Genomic DNA, 26,403 nt, shown 5'->3' with positions numbered 1-26,403 from the left:
ACATCCCAACCATATGGTCGGTTTATCCAATTAACGTGAGAAAAGAGGATCCGTGCGCTGTCACTGGTGTGACTTACGATCAATTTACGTCTCATAATGACCAATACTGGTTTAGTTGGTTTGCTTAAAATGAAAACAGTTTAAGTTTGTACACCGGACCAGACTGGCCAGACCCAAACCTGATTCAATACTGTAATCTTATCTATTGCTCAAACTAGCTTGAATTTCACTTTGTATAAACAAAAAAAAGAGAAGTTTTTCCGTCTGAAATAAAACTAATTTTCTATCTCCTCAAGACCAGATAATGCTGCAACATTTGAATCCTTTGCCTCCAGCACTGGCTCGCTTATCTTAACCTCTGATGACCCAGCCCTCCTCAGCTCTTCTCTTGGCCTGTCATTCTCCGGAATCAGCCTCCTCCATATTGCCCCCATGACCCCTATTCCCCACCCGGACTCCCACTCAGGTAGCTGCAGTGCCCTCAGGGTTTAACCACGAGTGTTCATCACCATGAGAACAATGACCTCAACCACTCCAGTAACGTCACCTGGGATTCGTGTGACCATGTGCAGATGAAAATAAATCTATGATACGAGCACTTCGTCCATTCTGGGCTTGAACTTGAACTTGAACTTGAACTGTATTTACGTAAGGCGGTATTTAGATTTTACTCTCTAGGGTTGAAAAGGTTATTTAGATTCAATTCAGGAATATTAAAGAAAGCAATAATGCTATGTTTCACTTTTAGCCCCTATAGGATCCTGAAGAAATGCTGGTTAAATCAATAATGCTAGCAGCGTCGTTTAATAGTCAGAGTTTATCAAGGGTGAAACAAAAGGCCCATTAGGTAGACATCCATCATCACCGTCGCCCCTGAGACAGAGATACGATATCTGTCTGCCATCTCCATCACATGAAGGTCATCGCGCTCCAACCTCCAGACCTCAAGGTGGCAGGTCCCAAACAGCAATCTGTGGCACAATCACTGCTCGCTGGTCTGCGCCATGCAATTTGACTCAGAGGCAGGTTCTATTACTGCAACTGCAGCCTGCTGTTTTGGTAAAGCTTGCCACACCAGCTGAGATTTGGAGGTGGGGGTGGGAGGGTGATGGAAGAGGATAGCACTGCAGGCAGGTGAGGGAGGAGAAGAGGAAAAAGTAGGGGATATAGGATAAGAAATGGGAGAAGGTGAGAGACAGTAGAGAGGAGAGTGCAGAGACATTCACAGCTAAGATTGGGAGCAGGTGTGGGACTGTGCCTGACTGATAGGGATTCTGGTATCTGTGTGGTATTCTATGGGTCTGGTCTATAAACTATATAAAAAGGTGGATGGAGAAAGGTGTGACGTCACCAAATGCTTTGCATTGGAGCCGGTTTGAAGCCCACAGTTGCTGCTTATTGTCTGTACTGTCTTTTCCATTTGGAGCCAGTACTTTTCATGCTCTGGATACAAGCTCTGCTAACTCAAACTGAAGTAAATACTAGCTTACTGGGAACACCGATCAATGCGTACTTGGCACATGTTAGCCACTTTAGCCAAATTGTGCAAACACAGCAGGTATCATAAACAGCTATCATTACATTTATTAAAATAATGCAACAATAGTCAGACTCAGTGTGAGTCCTGGAGCCGGGGAGAGCAGCAGGTGAGCCAACCGTCAATCAACGTCTACACAGTAGTCATCAAAGCTGCTACAATATGACATGCAACACACTTATTAAGAAGGCCTGAATTATTATATATATATAATAATAATTCTAGAGAGAAGTTTTTGACTAGGAATCAATCGGAGCCAGGGATTGTTTGCAAGCAGCATCTAGTCGCTGTAGATTGTAGATCAAGCTGTGGCACAGGTTGCTTGTTCTAGTCTTATCAAATAGGACTCTCCATCCTCTTACTCCCTCTCATTTCCGTTTCTCATTACTCTTCTCTCTTCGCTGGAAACAGACAACAGACCGCACCGTAGTAAGTAAAGTAAATTTAAATAACACAAGACTTCTCTGCTTAGAATATGCAGATGAAATCAGAGCTCTGTTGATGACTCAGATGGAAAGGATCAGAGCGGTTCAGTGTTTGTCTGTCAGTGTTAGGAGACAGTGATAACCCTCTATCCCATCTTTCTTTTCTTCCCTCACAGCCATGTGATTTATGCACAGCCCCTTCCATGGCAACACCTTCGGTCCTCCCACTCCCCACTGTCCCATTCACTGGAGAGGGAATGATGTATTCCGCTGCTCGTCTTAAACTGACTGGACCAGTCACTGTAAATCCTAAACTGAAACTTCCCAATCATGCTATCTATTGATCTATCTAGAGACACACTGATGCTGTATTGCAGTGCAACACAACAGATGATGTGAGAACACCACACACACACATCACTTTAACATTTGTCTATATGAACAGTAGTTTAGAGAAAACAAAAAGCTGGTGCGTGAATGATGGTCAAAGTCTGGGCTAACTGTACTTTCTCTTTCCCTGAGTTGACTTTTTTCTGTCTTTTTTCCTTTTTCTTTCCTCTGTTGCATTTCCCCCCCTTATCATCTGTCATCTTTCAGCTCTGGCTGTGGGGGGGTGAGGGGTGGGGTCTGCAGCAGCGTCAGGAGACAGAGGGACATATGTCCCACTCCTGAGCCCTTTATGTAAGGGGTTTTGAAAGGGAGGAAGCGCTTGGTTGAGGTTGGGTCATAAGCTGAGGCTAATTGGCAGCAGGCCACTTGGACCCTGTGAGGAAGGCAGGGGTCACACTACACCCAGGGAGGGAACTCGCAAAAAAAAGAAAAAAAAGGAATGGTCCCGCTGATTCACAGTTTGGAAAGAGGGGGAGGAAATGTGGGTGCAGTGCTGTATGAGCGTAGTAAGGATGATAGTGAGGAGCAGGGAGGAGGAGGGGGAGGCAGAGTGTAGGTAACAAAGGTTGCCATGACACAGTGGCTGATAATACCAACAGCCTGTTGCTCAGTGAATGTGCAGACCAATATATTATTGATCAATAGTCATATGTCTTTGCAGTCTAAAAGTACGAGAACAAGGTTAAAGATACAATTATTCAGATGTACAATGGAGATGAAAGCTTTTGTAATGAAACCATTAAGCCTGAAATGATAGTTAATCAAGAGTATGGATGATGTTGTAAAATGACATCATTTAAATACATCAGGTGTTGATAAACTGATAAATGTTATTTGTAAAGTCATAAACATTTATTCAACTGAATATGTTTTTTAAGCATTTTTGTCACTCATCTGCAAAGGATTACGTATCTTGCATCTCTAATGCGGCTCTTGTGTAATCAAGTCCAGACCCAGCTGGCAAATAACGTCTGTTAGATTGATGTCTTGAGGCCGTGTCCAGTGAAGCGTGAGAACAAAAGATCTGTCAAATGCGTCTGTGTGTGTGTGTGTGTGTGTGTGTGGTTAAAAGGACAGTCACCGCAAGCGATAAATTACCAGAAAATATCCCACTGGATTTGTTTTGGATTAGGCCAATTTCCTACAAGACATCAGTAATCCCTGGAGGACGCAGGTTTTAAGCCTTTTCGAGGCTGCAGAGACACAATCTTGTCAACATCATTCTCCATCTGTGGCTCTGCCTCATCAATTCATCAGTGGCCAGCTCCAACATGATGAACAAACTGCCAACAAGAGCAGATGCAAGCTGGGCAGAATTTATTATACATACAACCTGCTCTTCCTTACACTTTGTATTGATTATATTTGTTACATTTTCTAAAGAGCATCTAAACCAAATATCTTTTTGTATGAACCTTGTTAACTGGCATCAAATTTGCCTATTGCTCTTAGGAATAAGTATTAGGGGAAGAGGGATTTAGTGACCAGACCTAGTGATGCTCTCTGTCCACACATTGGCCGGATTATGACTGGGCTTTGCTCCAAGCATGCTGTTCCACACTAATTGCTATTGAATGTTATATAATACCATTTGTGGAGTCGGTTGAGAGGTTTAACATAATATCACATACGCTGTATTAACATTGACATTTTCGTGATATAAATTCTGCAGTATGTGTAAGGCTTCTTTTTTTTCTTTTTTGGTTTATTTGTTTCTGATAGGTTTTCTGTTGCAAGTCCCCAGATTTATCTGTCCAATCTGTCTTTATCTCTCAGTCTTTCTGTTTTACCATCCATGCATTCCCCTAGCCATTCCTTTCTCCATTCGAACATCTATATTCCTGTGCTTTGTCTGGCACCAGGGATCTTATCGATTGACCAACCCTTCCCCTGCAGCTTCCTGTATCCCGGTCTTGTTTTCCAACTTGGATCGATACTACGTCATAATAATCCTCCCCCTTCTCCTCTCCTGTCTCCCTGACGCAGCAGTAACACCTCCTTCATACATCTCCGTCCTCAGGCATCTGCATTTTGCACCACGGAGCAACGGTGCACGAATGAGTCTGGTCTGACAAAGGGTGAATCGATTTCTCCTGAGCCACGCGCAACACTGGGGAGCATTGATCCGGGCCATGTTGAAATAGGGTTACTTATTGAGACGTGATTACACACTAAATGGGATTGCCCATAATGGACCATTTGAACATACAATGGGAAACTCATGTAGAAATGCTGCACTGCGTAGGAGCACACCAGGGAGATGATGTGTTGCCAGCAGTTCTGCTGCAAAAATATGTTTTTTCCACTCACGAAAGAACATCATACACTGACATATCAATCTGAATAATTAATGACACATGAAAATATAAAGGGTGCCAAACAGTGTTCGAGAAACAGCTCAATCTCTTTTTCTCTTTGACTTAGAAACCTCTATATAAAAAGTTGAAATAGTGAAATGCATCAAACTTGAGATCTGTGCCAGAACCCAGATCTTCATCTTTTCCCTCTAGACATGTTTTAAGACATAAAGCAATAAAAAATGGCATGTTTTTCCCCCACAAAACAGTTAATTCACCTCGTTAATCATTATTAAAATGACATCTATTCCTTCTCCTTAATTAGAAAAAATACACAACTATGAAAATGCAATTATTAAAGGTTTAACTGCTGGATACCAGATGACTCCTGCTTCACTGGGAAGTTCATTCTAAGCATGTGTACACCAGGGGGTTCATGTTTCCACATCGTAATTGCACTTGGCTTCAAACTAGTTGTGATGTCAGAAATCATGGTGGTATGTACAGTACATGTTTTAAAGTCGGATGATTCAAATGTAGAATAAATAAATAAATAAATAAATATCCACATGGAATTATATCGCCAAATAACCAAGAATCAAGAAAATGGAAGCTTAGAGAGCCTTTGTGACTGAATGGAGTTAGCAGTTTACCAGCTGACCGGATAAGTAGTTCCTGTGTCATAAGGCATCTTGGGCCACATACTGTGTCAGACATGCAGGGGAATTTTTCTCTCTGGTGTGACCTTTTCTTTATTTAGTACATCTCTGTATTTTCCCTGTTGTTGAGTCCTGTGTGTGTGTGTGTGTGTGTGTGGCAGATGTACATCCTCCTGTACATGTACAGACAGCCTTTATACTCTTTAAGTGTCCTGCAGCTCACCTAGGGACCATCCTGTTGATGATGAGGTCAGAGAAGACACAGGTCTACTCTGCTGACAGCTCACAGCACTTGCACACCTTTGGCCCCTCTCCCATGAGTGCTGCAGAGAGGGAAAAAGGACAGGAACATAGCATGGTGGATAATTGCTTTGGTTTTGACTCTTGCTCCTTCTCCCATTTCTCCGTGTTCTCAATCAATCTCTTTCTTATTGCCGCCTTTTCTCTCCCCACAATCCTCCGCCTCCTGCTCCTCCGCCTCTTTGGCCTTTGGCCCCGGTCCTGTCTTGTGCCGTTCCCTCGCCTTCTCAGTCAGCTGTCGTCGTCTCTGACATTTCTTCGATGACATTGTTTACCTGCTTCGACCGCACCCTGCCCACCCTTACCTCCCTGTCACCCCTGCCTCCTCAATGACTCCTGCTCGTGTGGCTGCTGGCTGCTCTGTTGTTCAAGAGCTGTTGAATAAGTTGTTTAAGATATCAGACAATGATCAATTGCTCTTACTCCTCTAACAGCTCCATCCAGGCATCAGTAAACAACTTTAATATCGAATCAAATTTCAAATCTTTCCCCAGAGGACGTTCTTGCCACATTCCATATTTCCTGAGAACAAACGACACGCTTTTTCTCTGCTGTATTTTGCTGCAGATGAGTGCAAGTCAAATCAATATCTCATTAAATGTGATTATTAGTCTCCAGTCATCGCTCATACATGCTACCCTGTTATACAATTGAAACCAGTATTGGACAATAATTCATGAAAGTCACTAGTCAGTTTTTTGGTGAAAAGGTCTGCACACCTGTATCTTACACCAAATATTTAAAAGAAATAAAAGGATTAGATGTTTTCTGATAAGTGTTAGATAAAATGTGAAGAAAATTCAGTTTGTTATGGAGTTTAAAACTCAAATAAATGAAAAATAGGCAATGCAAAAGTACAAATGTGTCATTTGGGCATAATTGTGTCATGATGATGAGATTACATATTCAGGTTGTAGCTGACAGATTGAGACCCATCCAGATTCTCCCTTTTTAGCAAACAGATGCTGATAACTTCTCTGTGGAATCTCAGTGGATTTTTAAGGGTGTAGGAAGTGATGCAAATTCAGATCATTTGACTTGTGGATCTAAGTATAGAGGGTGTCGAATGCTGATTGTAAAGTCCTCGGAGACAAACTTGTGATTTTGGGCTATATAAATAAAATTGATTTGAAGTGAGATGAGATTATTATGAGCAGAGTGTAGATTGTGTGATTCATTTGGGATGCAGGTTTCCAAATTTAAAAAGAAAAATCATGCTCTACTTATTTTTATTAGAAATGCATATTATGGCCTTTTCATTGCACCTGCTGAAGTTGTTTATAGTTGTAAGACACAAAATATGTCACTTTATTGTAGGGCTGCAACAAATGATTATTTTCATTATCTATCTATTAATCATTTTCCAGTTTACTGTCATATAAAGACAAAGAAAAGCAACATATCCCTACATTTGAGAATCTGGAACAAAGGAATAATTGGCTGCTTTGCATAAAAAAATGACTGGAACAATTAATTTCTGCTGATTGACTAATCAGTTAATCAACAAATGCATTTTTACCCCACATTGTTGTGTTGCTGTTGGTGTTCTGTTGAAGCCTTTTTTACAGCGTTGCACATGCTTTAATGAGGACTGATTGACTCCCTGATAGTGTTCTATATTTAGTCTGGTCACTCGTATTAAAAGTTTCACCTCATCACCTCAAAGCAGATTTCCCAGGGAAGCATGATGTTATATTATTAGTGTTGTACAACTATTGTTTTCACTTACTCACAATGCTCAGGTCCAGGTGCCTTGTAGTTGCTCCCCGTTCAGTCTTTTCCTTCCTGGCTTTGTAAGGAGCTGTTTTGTTGTAGCACGGCTACTCCCAGAGGAACATAACAGGTTCCTGAGAAGGAGTGGCCGGACGTCCACCTGTTGCCTTATTGGTTGTAGCCGATGAGTTCATGCTCACTTTCTGACTGTCAACAAGGCAAGACGCTTAAAAAAAAGAATGCTGCTTTGTAGAAAAGGTCTTACATCATTACTCAGGATGGAGTAAAAACATGCTCACACACACATTTACATGCATGTTTGTGTGTCTCAGCATTGGTTTTCAGGTTTTCATTTAAGAGGTTTTATTGCTCTGTATTAAATGGCTGATTAAATTAATACTCGAGTGATAATAAACTTGAACATCACAAAGACATGCTGCGACTTCTATTCAGCTTTCCACTACAATACAAGTACGCCTCCGGCGATATGTAATAAGTTTGACCCCATAAATGTTACTTTGATCACTCTTTTTTTGCGGGACATTTTTTCTTTATCTGACAGTTAGTGTAGTGAGACAGGAAACAAGGGAAGAGAGAAGGGTGTGACAAGCAACAAGGGTCCCCTTAACCATTAGGCCACCAGGGTGCCTATGATCACATATTATTGTGAAACATTCACTGAGAGGAAAGGGTGAGGATTTCATTTCCAGTCAAGAAGAATTCACTAAGGACATCTCTAAAATGTTTTCATCACCAATGACGCCACTGTGAAGCGCACATTCTTCCCCCAAGGCTGCTGGTTCTTTCTGTTTGTTTTGGTTATTGTTTCAGAGCAAAAGCGAAAAATAAAGTGAGAAATTGTTGGGCCGTAACTTCAGATGTTTGATTGACTGTTTTGCCAAAGTTGAGTGTTTTCAGCTAATAAAGCACTGACACACAAAGATCCCTCCATCTATTCATGTGATTTCAAATTAACTCGTAACAATGAAGTGAATCAGGTCAGGAGCTACAATGTGGACAAATAGCAGAGAGTGCAAGTAAGGCCATTGAAGCGCTCCTTTCCTCCACCTCAGACTCTCACACAATAGAGTCTCATTCTGCTGCCAGTATCCCTCTGTTTGCTCTGCCTATCACAGGCCACTGCACCCAGACCTAATCACTTTAGAGCTGCTCATCTGAGCCCTTCAGATCATGGGGCAGGACTAAACCTTGGCTGGTCCAGTCACCCTCTTACCACAGGATCAAAGGGAATTCTTCGGTTTCATCCAGTGTCACAAAGTAAACCTGTATCTGTACTCTGTGAAACTTCAAATCTAGACAGATAAGGAGGATGTCTAGACCAAAACTGAGGTTTATCAGATGCTTAGACACTGTGCAGAGTTCATAAAACTTAATAACTCAGGTAGCAGATTGTGAAGTAAACAGTAGAATTATCCTTGTTACAAAATAATTAAATACATTTGTGCTTGTTCGTGTTTGAATATCCAAGTATGTTGCAACATGAAGCCGTATTTTATGGCGTTTAATTAGATTCAAAACCCGTGCACATAAAAATAAGGTGCATGCACGTGCTTTGAATGCACAGAACAGTATCTGAGAGTGGAAAACTATCCTTGTGAGTGCATGTTTCTGCTCTATGTGCACAAATGTGGCCCGATCTTGGCCCTATGTACGTGTTTGCAACTGCTCATCACTTGATCGCTCCTCAAGTTGACTTTTGAGACTCTGCAGGTGGGGATGGAATAGACAGTCCTCTCAGTTTGAATACTTACCATGACCTGTGATTGGCTGTTTGGTTTTATCACTGACACGGTCGAAGACAGGCAGTTACCTGAGAGAACAAAGGGTAACATAAATGATGATATTTTACGGCTGATGCTCTGTTTTTTACCACTTGCACTTAAAAAAGAGTGTTAGACATTCAAGCAAAAGCCTTTAAAAGCTGTTTAAACCCACTTTCTGATTTGTGAAACCTTTTATTTTGCATATGAAAAAAGAAAAAAGGGTGCTTTCACTGATATTTTTTCCATCCAGACCACATTGAATGAATGAGCTTGGGTGTTTTTTTGACACAGTGCTAATGTTGGTCTGAATGTGATCAGTGATGATTATCTCTTTCCCACCCAATAGCATGTGTGCATGGCTTCCACTGTCAGATCATTTTGGCAAAACAGTCATGTCAGCCGCTGTTATCGTTGATCAATTCTCTGACATTGCACCTTCCCATTCCTACCTCATCTTTGCAGCGTTATTAGCATAATGGGACCTGTTAGAATGCGAGACGTTTCCCAGCGCTGTGCTTCACCCACCTCTCCCACTAACGACTCGTGCCCTTTGTGGTTTCTAAGAATTCACCCCACACCCGACCTAGCCGGAGCATTAATTACCAGCTGAGGGCACATTGTTGTCTTATCTCGCGCTGGCACAAGGACTCGTCAGACAGTCGTGACATTTTTGGGAAGGTCATTCTTCAAAGAGCAAAAACAAATGAGAGTGACATCGTGTGAAAGGCCACGATATAACACGAGATCTACAGCTGACACTTTTTTACAAAAGTCATTGTATCCCAAATAAATGCAGCTCTTTGGTGCTTTGTGCGGCCTATGCTGCTGTCAGGTGGTGCACGGTGAACTATGCAGAGCACATAGAGGAAGCATGGATCCATATGCTTGACCTTGATTCCTGCTGTCAATACGTGCCTGAATGAATGAGCACAACACAGACGCCTATCCATCACGCACACACCCTGCACTTCACACATCTCAACACTTAAATGTGCATTTACATCAACAGGATATGTGACAGCAGACTGAATAGTTGTTGACAGGGTGATTAGATGAAGTGGTGTGTGTGTCTGTGTTTTATGGGCAGCCAGTGAGGACATATTCATATACATATGTGTGTGTATTTCTGGACGTGAAGGGGCTCCAGATTCATGTGTCTTGTGGGAGAATGGTTTTGGTTATAAAGTGGAAGTTGTTATGCAGGAGAGAGCGGTTCACATGGAGACCTTGAATGCCTAACAATGAGTAATTGTGCAAGCAGCCGGCGCGGCGAAAAATATCCAGGTTACTATGAGCCCCGTGTCCTCTTCTGCAGTCATCCATTGCCAGTCTAAGACCCGTCCTTACCCAGCTTCCTCATTTAACCACAGCTGAAAATCCAACCCATGACCCAGGATTGTTTTTAAATTACTCTCATGTCCCTGTTGGCAATCACATCCCCAGCTTTTGCATTGAATATAGATTACAAAGCAGTGAAGGCAGACATGTGACACGCTGCCAAATCAGGTAGCAGAAGCTCTTGTCATGGCTGACTTCGATGAAATCACGCCTCTCACATTAAAAATCGCCCCTGTGTATTTTTGGCTCTTCTGTTTTCTCTTTTCTCTCTCAGAACATCCCACCACTTTCCGTCAGAGCCATGCATGGTGAATTTATTCATCAACATTTCCTTTTGGGTTGTGAGTAGGATGACAAGAACATTTATTATATTTGTCATTTTTGCTCTTAAACAGTACCCAAAAAAAGAAAGCTTTGGCCTTGGAGAGAGAATGTGTTCGCTTCTCAGTGGCGTCACTTGTGATGAACACATTTGAGAGATCTTTTGTGATTTTTTTTCCTCTTGATTGAAACTGAAATCCTCGTCCTTTCCTTCGACTGAATGATTTATAGAAATTTGTCATTGTGTGAATCACACATACGTTACAACCAACAACTCAAACAACCACATACACTAGATTGTTTGTGCCATGCATTCGAGAACGATCCCGTGGAACGTTTTCAGAACAACCCGTTGGAGTGTAATATGCTGCTTTACAAAACCGTTACAAATCACTGTTAAAATTGTTATGTTTTATGCTTTGACAATGTTGTGGTTATGGTTTGGTTGGGCATACACACAAAAACCACTTGGTTAGAGTTAGGGAAAAGATCATGGGTTGGGTTAAAACGATCATTTGAAATCTAGTTAGCACTTCATTCGTCGTCATGGCAACAGTAAACAACACATTACATTTCGTAAACAATGTCCCGACGCACGGTCGGACACAGGAAGTGAATAGCGGTTGAAGCGGGAAGCAGACAGTGGTCTTTTTTTAGCTAAGTACAATTTCTTTTTAACATGTATGCAGTATCCTGTCTCCTCCTAATAAGGAAGTCACCTTATATTGATTTTATCTCAACTGGGTCCCTTTTGGCGACTGAATTTATGATTCATAGTGTTGTTTTTCCTGGAATGATGGGCTTGTTATAACTACGGGGTCAAACGTATCCCATGTACTGTTGGACTTTGGCTTGTATTTCACTGGAAAGCTGGACAGAAGTTGCAACAGTTTTTTTGTCATGTTGAAGTAGAGTACTGATTGATCTCATACATGTTTTCTATAAAAAAACTCAGGGAACATTCTTAACTTTCCCACCTCTATATTTCATATCTTCTCAGGAAACCTCTCCTTTACTATTGAGGAAAGTAAAAGACCTAAGTGCTGGACTTGATTCTTATCAGGTAATTTTGGGTCAGCCTTTTCCTCCGCTATTCGCCAGTGTTTGTTTTCAGCAGGGTGAATGGAGAATGTTAGTCAAATACACCCACTTCTAAACCAGAGGAGTAACAATGGGAACATTGTGCAGTAGTGGAGTCACTGTAGCTCCTTGACCACCTCTTGTTTGCTTGGTTCATGTAGACAGTCGGGATTGCTAATAAATCTAGTAGTGAGTGGCTTGTTACAGGAAGTTCAGATAAAGAGGCAGAACTCAAGTGTAAATGCACTGGCATGCATCCATGTCTCCTCTCATTGGTGGGCTTTCTTCATCTTTTCCCTGGAAGTTTGACTCATACTTCTCTTGAGGAGGGGGTGCCATGCCAGCATGTGTTTCCACCTCAGAGAATTTGTAGATTTAATGTAGGCTTTGTAACCTTGAAAAAGCCATTCATCTTTCTCTTGTATAGATTTTTTTGACTTGACTGCTCTCCACCACCCTCATACCCCGACACTGTTTTTTTTCCCTCTCATTTTTCTCCATAACACCAGCAACACTGGTGGCAGCCACGCACGGTGAAATACAGACTGCAATTGGGTGAAGTGCAAGGTTCCCAGACAGACGTGAGCAGGGTGAAAGGATTGGGAGCCCCATGCCAGGCAATCTCCCCGATAATGGAATGTGGCCGCTCAACAACATTCATAAATATTCAGATGAGGCAAAATGAGGCTGCCCAGGAGATTGTGTGGCGCAAGCTGTCAGTGGCATGCGCAAGAAGGAAAAACAACAGCATTGCTGTGTTGGTGTGCTGTAGGGAAGAGGCCAGGATTTCGTTCTGCCATGTAGCGAGAGTCAGGAATGCGGGGGTGGTATTGTTCTTTTTTTGTTGAGGTTTGTTTGATTTTAAATATGAACCATGTTGATCCAATCTCCTGTTTCTGAATGGGCAAAAACAAACATCCCACTGACTCCAAGAAGTGATGTACAGGGTTGATTGAGGCCTCACTACACCTCAACAATTAGCATACGCTGCAGTTTCCCCTATGTGTATGTGTCAGAGCCGTAATTAAGATGGCAGTGGCTAGCCACAGTTGGGTTGAGAAATACTATTCCTGTGGTTCATAGTTAAATACTGGAATCCTAATGACTGAAATATTCTCTGCAGGAAAAGAGCAGCTGGAAAACAGTCATTCTAATGACAAAATATTTGTGTTACCCCATTCCAAGGAGCTCAGTTTGGTGCGGTTAAGCAAACACAATCTTTATCTAATATTATTACAGCAATATCAGCACAGTTTGTTCTGGTATTAAATATGTGCAAGGCACCTCCTGTCTTGATCCTCATTAATATCAGTGATAATTTAGTAGAACTGAGTTTGACATATTAATGAAATATAATGTGAAAATAGCTCTTCTTCTCAATGGGTGAGAGAGAGCTGAAATAAGACTAAAAACCTCCCATTTTTTGGCAGCTGACTACTGTACATTTAGGAGTCAATAATAAGAACATTACCACAAACTCCTCTCCTCTTTCACAATAGCACCTGACCTTGTATAACAATTCCTGCTCTTCTTTCTGTCAGAGCCTCATGTCTTTTTTCTGTCAGACATCAATACATGTGGAAGTTGGATTGAGCATGGAGCATGGTTTGTCATGCAGATGATTGGACTGCACCTATTTTTCGATCTCTTATTTAAACCCAGTGCCAAGGACGAGCTGTCTTTTGTGGGTTGAGTCACGGCTGTTACGTATAAGCCATCTGCAGAAATAAGAGAATAAAAAAATGTCAAACAATATGAACTGTGCTAGAAATATTCAATGTCTTTCAATGTCTTCATTTCAATAAAACAAACTTTCAGTGTATACTTTGGGTGGGTGGAATTTAAAGCTCAACATCATGGATATTTAGCAACAGGCTGATTATACAATGTGATGCTATGGGTCCTCTTTTTTCATATTATCACTCATAAATAAGGCCACTAACCCTCACCAACATTGTGACATTTTGTACGGACGTTTACGGTCCCCAGAAGATGATTCCTACTGACTTTGGAGATTGTGTAACTTTTCCTCTAGCGCCATCAGCTAGTTGACATTTTGGGCTTTTCTCAATAATTACACTACTTGCTAAGAAATTTGGCACAAATGTCTATAATGCCTAAAAGATGTAACCTAATAAGTTTGGTAGTCCCTTGACTTTTCCTCTATTGCCACCATTGGGTCAAAATGACCATTTGTCCAATACCTTGGTTTATGACCAAATACCTGCAAAACTAGTGACATTGCTATCCGCATTAGCTGTACTTTTTGTTTAGTGCTTATTATTAATTATGAGCTAAATAACACATTAAACTAAGAAGGGGTGGTAAACATTATACCTGCTTAACATCAGAGTATTTTAGCATCGTAACATGCAGCATTTAATTTAAAGCACTGCCTCACAGAGCCGCTAACATGGCTTTTAGACCCTCGTCTTGTTCCAATGAAATCCAATCTGAGAACATATGTGTTCCATGATATGATCTCATTCATATTCCCATTTCATTCTTTGGGTGGGAGAAGCCTTGTGAGCACATACTGTACGTGTAACTATTACACATTGTAGTTGCCAATCTTTGTAGGGCTCTCCTCAGACAGCATTTTGGGAACTATTGATTGGCAAAGAGGTTGATCGATTACACTTTTCCCTGAAATTGAATGTTAATGCATGCTCTCTATAAAGCCATTTATTGTGCATCAGTGGCAGTGTTACTGAAAGCTGTTCAATGGTGCATTCAATGGTGAATGAATCGGACCACCTTGTGTCGCATATCAAGGAAAGTGTAGGAATGTTTGGTTTTGTGTGTAATATGCATCTGCAGTATCTCTGTCTGTATTTGTTGACTGTTGCTGCACTGCTGGTTGCCTTTGCCAGTAACTTGACCCCTCACTGTACTATTCATGGGACCTCAAACATCCAGGAACACATAGCAGCAAGGAGGCGTCCCTTATTAATCATAGTGAATATTCAGTTGTCACCAGATATCAGTCCTGGAATTTTAGGGGTTTTATGTTCTGAAGTAAAGGAAGTGCCTTGACTGAGTGACCAATAATTGTGGTCTTTTGGAAAAGTGAAAAAATAAAATAAAACCAACATAAAAATGGGAGTTCATCACTGCATTTCAGAAATTGATGAGTACTTGTGGCTATGTGTGTGTGTGTGTGTGTGTGTGTGTGTGTGTGTTTATATGGTTATGTGAGCTGAGGAAGGGGATATTATGAATGATATTTTTGTGGACCGCTGTGGTGTGGCTGTTCTTCTGAACCTTGCTTTAGATTATAGCCTCAACAGCTCTGCGTCTAGAATGTCCCAAATTCCTTCCAAGGCAAACTATTGCTTAATCTCTGAGCGAGCAACTATTTTATGAAGCAGCCTAAAAAAAAAAAAAAGAAAAGAAAAAACTCCAACCAAGCAAGATAAAAAAACCCTTATTTCAATTTCTTATTTTGTCAGAAAGTCCCCCCCCCCCCCTACTGTGGGACAAGCGTCAGTCTGTGCTGGCACCCAGATAAAGCGGATCAGATGGCATAGAAGAAGCGTCCACGTCCAATCTCTGTTTTGCCCTCCCCAACAGCGTTTTGTTATCAACTATCTTCTCCGCCTGCTGTAGGAAAGCAAAAGAAAGAGGAGGAGGAGGATATGTGTGAGAGAGAGAACAAGCTGCCAAGTGAGCCAACATGCTACTCTCTCAAGGACGTTAGCTCCTTTGACTGAGGACACTGTCGGTCAGACTGCAGTGTGTGTGTGTGAGTGTGAGTGTACACGGACAGGGCAGGAGGCATCGGAGCCTTTGGGTAATTCCTCTGTATGTTTATTTTTAGTTCCTAGCCACTATAACTGGGCAAATTCTAAGGCTTAAACCATCATGGGGCCTCAATTAGGAGAAGAGAGAGAGAAAAAAAGAAGCAAAGCAGCTCTTTGGCCGGTCTAAACTGTGGCTTCTCTTGCATAATGATGGGTCAGTAGTCACTCGTTAGCTAATGATGGCTATCAGACCGGAAATTAAAACCCACTTAAAAACTTAATACACAAATGCACTTTTGACCCCCATAGTCATGGTTATGTTTCCCTACAAAACACATTAATATCTCACCATTCATAATATTGTCTCATTAGGTAAGACTCACTTTAAACTGATGCGATCAGTTTGATGACTGCTTTCGTGAGCTCCGAGTTGCTCCTCCGATCGCCTCAATCGAGGCTCCAAACAAAAGCTTGGAGAAGATCCACTGACTAGCAAAGAGAGGCAAGAAGTTCAAGCTACAGACTTTAAGAATTGTTATACTGCATTACTTCACATACCAGTGATCATTTTCACATTGCAGATAAAGATGTTTGAAGAGAAGTGGGCAAGCAAAAAGGCCAAAAAAAAAGGAAAATAAAAACCCTTTTAAATGCATTGGACAGGAAAAAGATAAATGGGGGATGAAAAAGCTGGGGACAGAGAGAAGGGTAAAAAGGAAGAAAGGAGCATCTTGGGGTGGTGAGAGCTCTCTGTGCTGCCACAGTGTGAGCTGAATGACAGCGTATCAGATAGCAGCCGAATCGTAGCGCCCTTGTTGAACTCTTCTGTCGGGGCTGTCACAGTCATGACTGCAGAGTAAAAGACACTATTGGAAGTGCTCATGAATGCTGGGATAAACCCACAGTGCTGTGTATGTAGCGGCTATGATAGCACAGGAGTGGGATGATAATTCAAATATAATCATATTTCTAAATAAAAATATAAGCACAGTTTTCACACGGGGAGAGACATATATTATTATCTGCCACTCTCGTACAGCACCATGGGAAAAGAGGGAGCTAGAGAGAATTTACATTGAACTATTATACTTCAATTTGACTTATTTCATTGCAAAGGATATAACATTGTGTTTTTGAATCATTTTAGATAATATTGAATAATGTCCTAATTCTGGCGAAGATACTGAAGATTATCAACAGTCCAGTAGATAAAGATTTGTTTTACAAAGCTTACCCTTTTTTTCTTTTCTTCCACCACTGCCTGATACACTATTGACTGGGCTGAGAAAACAGACTAATGGTGTGTGTAATTCCAAAATGGTTTCCGTAATTAAATAGCGTCTTGACACTAATTAGTTCTAGCTGTTGATAATACAGGCAGCCCCAAATCTTTTGCAATGCCTTATATTTAATTAACCAAATGGACTGATAAATAAGGAGCCAGTTGCTGTCAGTCTGGCTAACCAGTGCAGTTCACATTCACTGCTTCTCTTTTGTTTATATATCTGCTATCTTATTGTGCTTATTAACACTCTGCCCGCATCTCCCTGCCTTTCTTTCTCTCTTTCCCCCTCTCCCATGTTTCTCCATCCTCTCTCTCTCCTCCTTTCCTTCTGTCCCATCTTACCTTTCCTTCTCCTGTTAAAGATTCAGCTCGTGGCCACCTCAGAGGTGCGCTTTGCTCTTGACACACAGTATATGACCTTTAAACCGTTTATCTCTAGAGGCATCTCCATGCTCACTCACACATCAATCTGAAAACAGTGTTGCTGTTTCAGTTGGGAGCATAAACATTTCTACACTGCACCTGGCTGACGCATTCAGCTGGTTTGAATTGGAAATGGGATGGGATGAATGATTCCTCACTCTTCTCACTTAATAAACTAGAGTAAATTCTCCTCCAGTCCCTGTTGCATTAAAATGAAGTCATTTGTGCTATTTCTCCTGTTGTATAATTAGACAAGGCAGCTTTCCGTGCAGTCTATTCTTTCTGTGGAGCTCAGGCGAAGCGGTAGGAGTCCCCCAGGATGCTGCTGGCTACCACTACACCCGGCTGTATGGGAGTAAAATATGACTGCATTACTGAGGCAGCACCCACAGCCCCTCTCTCTGAAAAATCCTCAGTGTCTCTCTACCCTGAAGCCTATGGCAGGCTGTCAGCTTCAGAGGGTAACTGATTTGCAGCAACAGCAAACAGTACACATACAATAAATTAAAACCCCACCGCAGCGCCTAGCGGCAGAGGCGGTAGCGTACACTCCTCCTCCATGACGGATGGTCTTAGACAGCTGTTGGAAGCACTCGGAATGTCGGACCAAATGTCTCACCCACATGACGAGTGTTGTGAGCTGTTTGCGGAGGATGTGTTGTAAAGACAGCGCCTTTTGTTTCAACACCACAAAATATACCACACACCCAAAACACACTCTCTTGAGCTTGTCACAAGAAGCTTATCAACAGGGATCCTATTGTATCTTAAAGGCAAAAACTATGACTAAACTCAGTAAATCTCATGTGGCGCTTTATAACCTTGGTAGCCCCTCTCTCTGATGGTTATTAACTGAAGTCCATATTAGCTCGTTGTGTCCTATTAACCCAGAAAATGAGGTGTGATTAATGATGTGAGGTAATGACTAGTATTCATCAGCACCCAGTTAATGTACTATAGTTAAGTACAGATGCTAGAGGAGGGCAGCAGTAACCCAGTTCTGTTGGTGATTGAGTTACAGTGGTATGCAAAAGTTTGGGCACCCCCTGATAAATAACTCTATTTTGGTGAGTTTTTTTTAAATGAAAAGATGTCTCCAACTTCTTCAGAATATGAAATACAAATCACAATATTTTCAGCAAACATTAATGCGTAGCTCCTTTTTAGGTCATAAATTGAACAAAAATAAACAAAACCAAAAAAAATCATTGTGGCATTTGCAATAGTTTGGGTTCCGAAATCTCAGATTCTTTTAACAAGGTGTCACACCTTAATCAGCTCGTTAGGTCTGAGGCATGTCAACAATTGTCATTAGGAAATGTCAGTCGGTGCCAATTTCAAAGCTTTACAAATACTCTGACACTTCAAACTTTGTGCAAACACTCGGCTACCATGGTTTCCTCTAAGCAGCTGAGTAAGACTCTGTAAATGAAAGTTATTGATGCCGACAATGCAGGGGAAGACTATAAGAACATAATAAAGGGTTGTCAGCTTGCAGTTTCCACAGTGTGAAATGTAATTAAGAGATGGAGTTTAGGGGAACTGACAGGATGAGATCTGGAAGACCAAGAAAACTTTGGGAGAGAACTGGTTGTATGCTGGTTAGCAAAACACCTGCAGGAAGATTTAGGAAACTCAAAAGTGGCAGCGCACTGTTCCATTGTACAGCAATGCTCCCACAGACAAGACCTTTCATAGAAGAGTCATTAGAAAGAAACCCTTCCTGTGCCCTTATCACAAAATCCAGTGTCAGAAGTATGCAACGAAACATCTACAGTTTCCATTTTGGAAACTAGTGCTGTGGGCTGATGAATTTAAATGCCACATTTAGCAAAGGTGTGCTTGGAGACAGAAAAAAGAGCAGTATTTCATAAAAAGAACACTTTGCCATCTGTTAAGCATGGGGGTGGATGCAGCATGCTTTGGGGTTGTTTTGCAGCCAGTGTCACAGGTAACATTACACGAGTGTAGCGACAAATTGATTCCACAAAATACCAGAAAATTCTAGATGCAAATGTCACAGCATCTGTAAAAAAGCCGAAGCCTAAAATCAGATGGCTTCTACAATGGTATAACAATCCTGAACATACCTAGATATCCACCATGGACTACCTTAAGAGATGCAGGATGAAGGTTTAGGAATGACCCTCACAGTCCCCCGACTTAACCATACTGTAGGTATTTTTTCTTGGATGAGAATGAGAGCTTTTGCAGGGGCTGTTTTCAGAACTCATCCTGCGTCTCATTATGCCAACAGCCCCTCATACTGCACTTCTGCTCAACGTTGATCTATATGACACATACAAGATACTGTTAATGCAGCTTCCTGTGCAGCTTTGAAGTAAACACTCTTTCTGGCTCAAAGCAAACTGATTCTTTTCCTTTTTGTCTTGTAATGTGGGGGCTGATATTCATTTCCCACTTAAATATTTGGAATGTGTGGAGAATTTCAGAATGCAGAGAGGTTGGTTCCTCCTGCTGCAGTTATGTTGCGTGCCTCGCTCTCGTTCAGACCAGTTTGGGTTTCACATTAGACTGGAGAGTCACGGGAACGCATTCTTCACATCCTCAGGTCCTTGTTGACGAGCACAGAGGTCAAGGATTGGTGCGACAGCGAAATGATGAAATGAGGCGAGTTCAGATTGTAGATTGGACAGCTTGCAAGGTGACGGCCACTGTTGTCAATTAAAAGACATTCCACACAGTAACAGCACATGACAGGACTATGATACATTCCATCAAAAGAATTTCCCATTACACTGTAGTTCTACTTACAGTATATCATAATAATGTATTGTGTGTCCCGGCAGGCATGCTATTTCTTATGTGTAGGTTAATTTCAGATGAAAGGCAATTTTTAGCAATAGTCCATCCCCTTACATGAAGGGGATTTCAGCTTATGTGAATACATCTTAGCTGCTTACGTTCACTGGCTGTCTGCCCCCTGCTGCACAGCCACTGTCAGCCATACAGCTTTCTTTCATTCGAGCAAGGATCCGCTCTCTAAACTGTATACTTCATGATGTTATTCAATACTGTAAAAAAAAAAGAAGACAGGAACATGCAATTTCCAGTGTCAAAAACCTCTTTTTGAAAGATGGCTGTTGAAAGGGGGTACTTTCATCCTTCATAGAAAACAAGTGCTGTTGTCAGCTTGAGATCTTGTCAATTACTATGAATCCCAAAAGTGACAAGGTTACATGACGGAGGGAAAACAATATCAGATTTCTCAGAAACTTTTCAAACCAATAATGCAGCACTCCACTTCTCTTCAGTCCATACCATTGCTTAGTATGCTCCAAGAAGTCAAAGACGTGTCAATATATGGTTAAAAACACTGCTTTTGTTAGCCACCTGCACAGCTATACGCTAAGAAACAACAAAAGCTACAAAAGAAGCAACCACACAAACCCTATTATATTTATATTCGAACTGTGATGTAATTTTGAAATGCATACAAATTAGTGTTAATGGATCTAATGGATTACAATGTAAAAATGTAGATGTTGACCTGCCTTTCTCATATGGTTTTGCAATCATGTTGATGCAGATTTGATGCCAAATATGTAATTAAACTAGATGCAGCAACACAGCAGAGAGCCAAATAGATCCAGATGGCTGTGATTAAGAGGACTGGACCTGTAAAATGAAGGCTGAAGGGATGATAAAAAGTCCTGGAGGAGTAAGGAGGAGGAGGAGGAGGAGGAGGAGGGAGGGGTGAGGTCAGCCTGTTTAGATATTGACAATCCTGAATGTTGCTTTAGAGAGCAAAGAAGAAAAAGAGATGGTGTGGGTATGATGTATTGTGTCACACTGGGTTCAGGGAAAGGTTCTTGAAGTCATAGATATTCACGCCTCTCATTATCTCTCCTAGCAGACGTTCTCATCACACGTCCATCTGTGATTTAATGACGCTTCCTCTGCTTTTATAGCACTGTTGTGCAATCTCTCTTCTGTAAGGAGATACAAAAGCGAAATGTAACTTGTAATTAATTAAAGACCTTGGGAATAAATAGCTTGTGGATGTAATGGAAACCCTCTCTCTACTAAAACCTGAGTTTATTTCATCATACCAGTGGACCGTGTAGAAATACATGATGCACATAAACACACAGCAATTTTACATCTTTGTTTTATTAAACCTCTGCAGTTGGCATCCCTTTTCCTCTCCTTCCCCCAAACTCAATAATGACAGCAGTGAACAGAGCTATTAAACATCAAGCATCATCCTCTTTTGTTCAGTATTGTAGACCCATGCAACACAATAGCCAGCAGGACAGATGGAGCAGTCTTGATAGCGTTTGTAGCACATCCACGTCAAAAGGCCGGTGCAGTATCTGCACACTCAGACCCTGCTGCTCTGCAAACAGCTTGTCAATATGCTGAGTCACTGGAAAGAGAAGGGTTGACATGCTTTTTTGAGAGCCTCAAACCGTGTGGCCCCTGGAAAGAGGAGGAGAGCCTCTCAATAATAGCTCTCATCGAGAAATTTGTAGATAGGAACATGGGTGGCTGGCAGAGTGGTTAGGTGTGACAGGTTATGAGCCTCAACATCTGGCCAATCTGTGTATTTTTTGTCCACATCAGTAGCTGCAGAATTGTTAGTAATGACAGATCATACAATTGCAACCATTAGCAATAGCGACAGTACCAAAGTCCATTTAACCTTCGTGTCGTCCTCCCGGGTCAAATTGACCCGTCTGTTTTGACTGTTCTTTCCTCCCTCCCTCCTTCTCTCTTTCTTTCCTTCCTCTCTCTTTCCTCCCTTCCTTCTTTCCTTCCTCCATCCCCCTTTCTTCCTTCCTTTTGTCCTTCCTTCCTCCCTCCCATCTTCCCTCCTTCCTTCCTTCCCCTTTTCCTTTCTCCCTCCCTCCCTCCCTCCTTCCTTCTTTCCTCACTCCTTCCTACTTTCCTTCCTTCCTTTTGTCCTCTGTCCTTCTTTCCTTCCTTCCTTCCTTCCTCCCTCCCTCCTTTCCTTCCTTCTTCCTCCCTTCTTCCTCCCTCCCTCCTTTCCTTCCTTCTTCCTCCCTTCCATCCTTCCTTCTTCCTCCCTTCCTTCCTTGACTCGAGGACAACAGGAGTGTTAGGAAATTATATTTATTTATTCTACTGTTAAATCATCTGATATTTAGTTTTAATGTACAGCAAGTTGCCCCTGTGCGTTTTAATAACTTGCCAATAGATCAACTTGCTGCTGTGGATCATGTGTGTGAATTCTGTCTTGTATATAATTTGGCATTGATCATGATAACATAGCCTACTACATATATCAGAATATAAGATGGAGTCTTTATTGAGATTGGTGGCTTAGTCATGGATTTAACTCACTACTCTTCAGTTTTATTGTTGTACTGTTTGGTGTGACCATGTAATCTTGAAAGGATGTGTAACTGATGAATAACAGCTACTGCAACAACGGAGAACATTTCTTTATCAAGATTGTTAAATTTAATCAGATTTTAAGCAGTTGATTTAATTTGTTACCATGCCCCCCTCGTTCTACGAGAAACCTTTAAACTGTTTTGCTTTGCAGTCAAACAGTTTATCATCAGTTTGGAGCCCACAGAGACAAACAGTCCCTCACACCTTGTGATCAGAAATATCTGTCAGCATTTTCTCTTCACTCTCTCCCCAGTTACCTCTGTGGGAATCAGACTTCTATTTATTCCTGGTGGTTCATTTGAGCTTAATCACATCGCACCAACTAGAAGCCACCTGGGGACGGGCAGAATTAATGAGTGTGAGAGACGGCCAGCAGATGGATGGGGGACCAAGGGCTCCACTAGGAGTATGCAGAGAACGCCTGCTGGTTCAAGAAAAAATCCTTTCCCTCACGAGTCAGTCACATTGAGAGTAATGACGAGGAGAGGCTGTCTGCAGGCTGAGTGATTGTTCTGAGCTGTTCACACCTCCGAGATAGTCTACAGAAACCCTTAGGGCTCTGAGAAAGTGGGCATCCAATATCTATCTCACTAGTGGGACCTAAGAAAAGCCAAAGTGCATAATAAAATAAGATGGATATTACGATTACATTCTGATACAGACCAGGATCACCACTGAGGGGCTGAGCAAATCAGAGAAGGTAGCTTTGGTTCATTGTCTTTGATTTGTGTGGATACTCTTTAGTAAATCACAATGACTCTTTGTGTCATGTCTCTGTTTTCACAGAGTTGTAGTAGATGACTGATAGCAGATCCTCTCCTCTCTGCTCCAGTTTCTCACTCCAGCTACACCAATAATTTGATTGTGGTGAATTCTTGTAATGAGCTTTGGAAACCTGTCGTAAACAAGTGGAAGTTGAGTTATCTAACCTTCCTTAGTGCGTGCAGTTTGTGGCTCTTAGCCTCCCGAAGGTAATAATTACTACCTTGTCCAAAAGAAGTTCCAGCACTGAACTAAGTCGCCTACCAATAAAATGAATTCATATTGTATACATAGTATATAAAATCTAGTGGATGTGCTGTCACTGCTCTTTGTGCTTTTAAAAGTGGGTTTTCTGGCAGTTATATTGAGAGAGAGAATAGATTTAGTGTCACTATAGACAGTCGCTGTGGAGCAGTTCTGCAACATAATGTTGTTATTTTGATGGTGCATTAAATGAAATGGGAAATAGGCCAAATACGTATTATATTATGGCTTATCCACTAACTTTTCCAAACAGTTGGAAGAAGTTTGAGTTTTTGTAGTCTCAACTTACTGTTAAGCATTTTCAAGGTGACTGTTTAGATTCAGTTTGATGCCGTAAAAATGTTTTATTTACTCATACGTGGCCTGAATAGCTTTTGATGCAGCGGATTCTACAGGGCACCTTGATTACTGTACATTACAATATATATGACATGTCAGTGGATGGCAGCCTGCCAGTTTGATATAATGAATATGAAGAGTGCTTGTTTTCTGTGGTAATTTGATTCATATAACCTGTTGAGAGTCCTTCTCGCATACGTGGCTGACCTCAGCAAATCTCACGTCAAAAGGACTTTTTTTCTTGTCTCATGTCTCATGTTGTATTTGCACAATGATTTATGCCAGTACATTAGGTTTTATACTTAATTCATATTGTTATCTTGTGGCAAATAGAATCATATTTGTTCAGAATTCCAACCTGGCTCTGTGTCGTGGGAAATATTTCAAGTATGGTTGAGATGGTTGTGTGAATGTCTTTTAGCCTATTGACCATAATGATTATATAAATTACGGTTAACCAAATGTGGCATTTTTGTGTACAACACTTGGACACCATTGAGATGCATGAAAGAAATGCAAAACTTAAACTGTATTTGACGATTGACCCCTTTTTTCCTCTTTTTTTTCATGTGGATCCTTTTCTTTCCATCACTTCAACATCGGCTGTGACCATATCAGGTAAGAGCAGTCTATTCTTATTCACCTACTGAAAATCCTCATGTCTGGTGTAGCCTTGTTTGTATTGTTAAAGGATATGGGTGGCAATTTTCTGCATTTTTGCTGTCATTAAATCTGATGTGCAGAGCCAAAACAGCAGTGAACTGATCTGCTTACAAGTAGTGTGTCTTATTCCTCTGTGCCATATACTCATAGACATTGTTGTCCTAATACACCTAATTGAGCCATGACGTTGCACCTTTGCTCCAGAGAATATAGGAGCATTGGTTTGTTTAGAAATTACTCCAAAAACTAGTAACAGGAATCATATTCTGAGTAGTTCTGTATGTACTGAAGTTATTTACAATGTACAATGTAGTACAAAGCCAAGAGGTTGTGATATGAAGCACAAATAGCTAGAGAACCATTGGCATCTATATTACAAAGATCTATTTGAACGTAACGTAACCAAACAGTGCAACACTGGCTCATTGACTTATTTTTAATAGATAATGTAAACATATGGAAATCTATGGCACAGAGATCTGTGTGTTTCTCTCTTATGGAAATAGTTGGTTATTTCATCATTTTTATATTACATCATTGACTCAAAAATTAACAACATCTCAACACCAATAGAGTGCTCATCCTTTTTACTGCATAAGCAAGGCCTGCTGTAGCACAGTTTTGTTCATTTTCCTCACTGGCTGCTTCTTTGCCCCTTTAAAAGCCAACAAATGCCTTTTCTAAGTAGGTTAACTCAGCATGCCCATGTCTTTGAGCTGCAATACCGTGCTGTAAATGGTTATTTCCATCCAGTAATGTCCTGTTAGGTCCTGTAGTGATACGACTGTCCAGAGCACAACATTGGTGACCTGTCACAGCCCTGCTGTTTCCCTGAGAGGAAAATTTAACAGAAATCCCCCTGGGCCACCTCAGCCCATTGCTCAGGAGACTGCTAGAGGAGAGGGGGAGGGGGGGATGGGGGGATCTCTGCCTGCTTTCTGACCTGTCCACAACCCATCACATACAGAGTCCGCCAGCTAAACTGCAAACCCCAGAGACCTGTGGATACCTTATTGCCTGGGAAAGGAGGCCTGTTACAGCTGTTCTCATCCAAGCTAGCTATTACAGCGCTGTGGAGTAGCATGATGCCAGCTTTCAAGGACAGTCAGAAGTTAACTTGGCCTCTTCATGCAGGCAGGCTGTCTGATTGGCCTCAAGTGCTCTAACTACAGTCTCTCAACTGTGTATGTATTAAGTACACCCACTCCAGCATCAATCATTCTGTCATATATGGCCAGCGAAATTAGGCCATATGGTCATACAGTATATTAGATCAAGTCCTAGATAATCATATGAATGGCAGGAGAGATTACTATGCGGCGTATTGCAATTGTTTGTAATTGTAGTTTCTGTGTCGCTGTCAAGTTGTAGCTGATGATTAAAATGAGCAGGTTGTAGCATCTATTGCTTTAGCAGCATCAAGAGTAAACCTACTCCTCTAAAAGCTTTGTACACTCCCATAGAAGTGCTGTTCTGACATTCTCAAAGCAGCAGACAGCTCCTGTTTTGGGTCTGAATTGCAAATTTTTTGTGTCTTTCCAAATCTGACAGCCACATCTGCTTTGTGCAGTGGTTGACCAGGTGTGAAAATGGGCAGAGCTCAGACAGCTCCACAAATACTTTTTTCCCACCCACATTCCTAAAGTTTCTTGTTCTTCCACTTTCTGTGTTCACTGGTCAACTGCATCAATAGGCCTG

General features: G+C 41.5%; 1 protein-coding gene across 2 annotated transcripts in view; it reads left to right on the top strand.

Annotated features, from left to right (window-relative positions):
- Nucleotides 1–26,403, top strand: part of magi3a (membrane associated guanylate kinase, WW and PDZ domain containing 3a) — a 123,192-nt gene that overhangs the window by 25,108 nt on the left and 71,681 nt on the right. The window lies entirely within an intron of this gene.

The sequence above is a fragment of the Scomber scombrus genome, chromosome 10 (genome assembly GCF_963691925.1).
Source record: "Scomber scombrus chromosome 10, fScoSco1.1, whole genome shotgun sequence".
NCBI lineage: Eukaryota > Metazoa > Chordata > Actinopteri > Scombriformes > Scombridae > Scomber > Scomber scombrus.
This window is presented reverse-complemented; position numbering and strand designations above follow the sequence as displayed.